The sequence below is a fragment of the Tupaia chinensis genome, unplaced genomic scaffold (assembly GCF_000334495.1).
Source record: "Tupaia chinensis unplaced genomic scaffold, TupChi_1.0 Scaffold149780_1, whole genome shotgun sequence".
Lineage (NCBI taxonomy): Eukaryota > Metazoa > Chordata > Mammalia > Scandentia > Tupaiidae > Tupaia > Tupaia belangeri.
Window position 1 is genome coordinate 770,439 of NW_006209624.1, and position 4,791 is coordinate 775,229.

Genomic DNA, 4,791 nt, shown 5'->3' on the forward strand with positions numbered 1-4,791 from the left:
TATGACTTACTAATATAAACATTTTCACTTTTCTGTAAGTACAATGCTTTAAATGTGTATAATGAAAAGAGGTCATAGATTAACTGTACTATTTTAATAAGATAAAAAGTTGTTTTTCTTTAAATAAGCCTAAGTTCTATGCTAGTACCTATTAAGGTCAATTTTTGTGTAAAATAACTTATACTACTGATTTATGTAAAGAGTTCAAAATATAAGAAATTCTTTTCACTCCTTCTTTAGTCAATGTTTAAAACTCAGATTTTAAAGTGAAGAAAAATATTTGTATTATTTCAAAGGTTTAATAACATGATTAAAACATGGAGATTTGATATTTTCTCACAGAAGAGCAAGTTTATACAAATAATTCAGAAGTAGGAAGGCTGTGTAAAGTTTAAGAATTTGGACATAGGCAGGAAATACTTAATACTGAATTTGTTTTATCTTTCCACATGCTTTAGTGAAAATTACAATCTTCTGTATCAATAGGATGCATTCATCCAGATACTTATCATATTTTCCATATTGTAGGAGCATCTCTTTTTTTTTGATTGAATAAATTTTTCTTTTTATTTTTTTGCTCTAGCTCTGTGTTTTTTTCTATTTATTTATTTATTATTCATACATTAAACCACTATATATCATTTAGATTGTGAAGAGACTTTACCCAGCATGATATACATCTCAGTCCAGCCTAGTTGAGACTATTATACACATCCTTGTCAACAGATAATTAGCCTTATCTGTGTCCCACAAGCATCTTACCTCTCAATTTTCCCCCCAAAATTTCCTTTCCTACACTCTTCCCTTCTCATACTCTCTTTCCACTTTGTCTCTAGTGTCCATTACAAGTTTTAATACTTTTATGTTCTTCAGTCTTTCAGTTTCTACCGTAGAGTGTAGACAGTCGGTATATGCTAAATGGAGATGTACAATGTCTCTCTTTCATAGCCTGACTTGCTTCACTAAGCAACAGATCTTCCATATTCACCCACTTTCTATCAAATTCCAGGACTTTGTTGTTTTTATGGCTGAAAAGTGCTCCATGGAGTATATGTGCCACAATTTTTCAATCCATTCATATGTTTGTGGACATATGGGTTGGTTCCATGTCTTAGCAATCGTAAATAATGCTGCAATAAAAATAGTTATGCAAGCGCTTTTCTGACTGAGTGCTCTCCTGTTTTTTGTGTAGATACCCAGGAGCGGAATTGCTGGATCATATGATAGTTCTATTTTATGGTCTTTGAGGAACCTCCATGTCATTCTCCACAGGGACTGAACCAATTTACATTCCCACCAACAGTTGTAGGAGTGTTTACTCTCACCAAATCCTCTCCAACACTTATTATTTGTTTTTTTAATCTTCACTATTCTGACTGGGGTTAGGTGATATCTCATTGCGGTTTTGATCTGAATCTCCCTTGCAATGAGGGACTTTGAGCATTTTTTCATATGCTTTTTTGCTGTTCATATGTCTTCCTTAGAGAGTTGTTTATTCAGCTCATTTTCCCATCTTTTAATTGGGTTAATCATTTTCTTCTGGGTAAGCTTCTCGAGTTCTTGTGTATTCTGGTTATCAGTCCCTTATCTGAGGCATAGTTATCAAAAATCATCTCCAATTCCAAGGGTTGTCGATTCATATTAATTACAGTGTCCTTTGCTGTGCAGAAACTCCTTAATATGATGTAATCTCACCTGTCTATTTGGACAATTATAACCTATGCTTTGGGGGGTCTTACTTAAGAAGTCTTTGCCTACCCTAATGTCTCCCAGAGTTTCCCCAATGTTTTCCACCAGTAGTTTTAGAGTTTGCGGTCTTAGGTTTAGATCTTTGAGCCACTTTGATTTGATTTTTGTTAATGGTGACATACAGGGGTTCAGATTTATCTTTCTACAGGTGGATACCCAGTTTTTCCAAAACCATTTGCTAAGAAGGTTTTCCTTTTCCCACTGGATTGATGGGTACCCTTTGTCAAAGATGAGTTGGCTGTATGTTTTGGGGTTTAATTCTGGGATCTCTACTCTGTTCCATTGGTCCTCATGTCTATTTTTGTTCCCATATCATGCTATTTTGATTATTACAGCTTTGTAACATATTTTGGAGTCAGGAAGTGAGATGCCAACTACTCCAGTCTTCTTGCACAATATGGCTTTAGCAAAATGGGTCTTTTCTTGTTCCAGACAAATTCTATGATTGTCTTTTCTAGATTTGTGAAGAATGTCTTATGTAGTTTTATAGGGATTGCATTAAACATGTAGATTAATTTGGGTAGGATTGCCATTTTTAGTATATTGATTCTGCCAATCCAGGAACATGGGATGCCCTTACACTTTGTAGTGTCTTTTTCTGTTTCCTTTTTAAAGTTTTCATAGTTTTCCCTGTAGAGGTCTTTGACTTCCTTTGTTGGTTTTATTCCTAAGTATCTTATACTTCTTGTGGCTAGGGCATTGGTATCCAAGATGGTGAAGCAACTAATAAGGGCATTGATAATCTATTCCATGAAATTCTGGAAGAAAACTTTCCAAGTCTAGAGAGGCATTCAAACATTCAGACCCAAGAAATACAAAGAAACCCAAGTAGAATCAATCTGAGAAGATCCTCTCCACAGTACATCATGGATAGATTGGCCAAAAGCACAGACAAAGACAAGATACTAAGATTGGCAAGAAAGAAATGTCAAATCACTTACAAAGGCTAGCCTATCAGGGTAACACTGGACCTCTCATGGAAAACAATGCAAGCAAGGAAAGAATGGGGAAATACATTCAAAATGTTAAATGAAAAACAATGTCAACTAAGAATACTATACCCAGAAAGATAATCCTTCATATGGGAAAAGAAAATAAAAACATTCTCAGGTAAACCAAACCTGACAGAATTTACCAACTCCAGACTAGCTCTTCAAGATTTTCTGAAAGGAGTATTATGCCATGAATAAATTGTTTTCTATCTCATACACCACTATTTCCACTTTGAAATGTCCCCACTTTTGAAGGAGGTATTGAAGGAGATCTGGATGATTGAATATGAAAATGAACAACCAAGTGAAATAAAATAAATTTACATGTCATTTAAAGGGAAATTATGAAAATAATTGCAAAATCAAGAACTTGATCTTCTCATGCAATATGTCTTATGGCCTAAATAACATATTAAGCCATTCTGATTGCCCAGTTTATTTTCTATGTTCTCATGGGTGACTCATATATATTTTAGGGATACGAAGTAAAGGTTTACTTCGTAAATGTTTTCTGTTCTCAAAAGATTTTTAAGACCAAGAAGAAGAATATGCATCTAATGATAAAATATTTGAAATAAATATTTTAAAATGGTCTCTGAGAGAAATGAATCTAAGATTTTCAAAAATAAATACTTACCAAACACATACTATATTACAAGGATTGTACTGGTTGCCGGAGGTTATGTGAATAATTAATAACCCATTATGTAGCTTACAGTACATTGGGAGTTATGAATATATGGACATAAATGTAACCCAATGCAAAACATGAGTATGATAAAAGAGATATGGGCAAAGTACAAAGAATCTGCAAAATGACCAGTGTATGTTTTAAGGAAAAATGTTGCTAGAAATAATGACTTCTAGTTTTACTTTAAGGGAATGGATGCAACATTAATGTCAGGTCATCTGATACTTTGGCGCTGTGGTGGAGTTAAACAAATGTTTAAATGTGAAAAAAGAGGAACAGCCCAACTTCAAAGATAATGGTGATAGTAGAAACGAAGCTTGTATTGGTGTGTGTGTGTGTGTGTGTGTGTGTGTGTGTGTGTGTGTTTCTTTCAGTTCATTACCAATTCTGTTTGGAAATAAGCAGCTGCCAATTTGAAACACTGGTTATAGCATTTGGCATATAATTTTCAAGTGAGTGGATTATATTAGATTAAAAATAAATTACAGCATAGTAAATTTTTTGAACTGGAAGATATAAATATTCTATTTCTTCATATTCATTAGATAAGCAGAGGGACAATATAAAGAATCCTGGCCAATCAAGAGAATTGGATCATAGTTAAAGCCTTCCTAATTGCAAGTTTTCTGATATTGACTAAGTCAATTTATCTTTTTTTAAAACTGTCTTCCGTGATTTTTTTATTCTTTTCACGATTCTATGAATTTCAATAGGTACTGATTTGAGTAATAGCACCAAAAGCAGATGTAGAATAAATAGCTCCTTAATAAACATTTCAAAAGAAAAATATAATTGCCTTTTTGGATAAAATACATGTGGAAAGTGGAAATATTTGAGTTATCTTAGAAAGTTTTGGTTGATTTCCTAGTCATGAATTTTTCCAGTTTATCTTTTAAAGATTTACAGAGAAGATTGAATAATAAATGAAAATGCATTGTAAAATCAAAAAAGAAATATATATATATTCTTAAAATATAAAACTGAAATGTTATATCCTGGAACTTATAAGAACCCTTGAAACATTTATTTATTTATTTATTATTTTAATTTAATTTTTTTTCTCAGTTTGTTAGAGAGTGTGTGTGCTTATCAGAGAGAGAGAGTCTTCTTTAGGGATTGTGGGCATGCACACCCATGTGCCAGGGGTGATTTCCAAGCCACTAGTCCAGTACTCAAACAGCCCAGTTGGCTATATGGGATTCTGCTGCTTTAACCTCCACACCACCTGCTAACCCAAATCCTACTAGCATTTAAATTGTGTCACATCTCAGTAAAATAAACTCAAAGTAACTGTTCAACCTTTATATTTTCTCAGAGTTTTATTGCATGTGATCTAAAATAAGTAGACATTAACTAAGG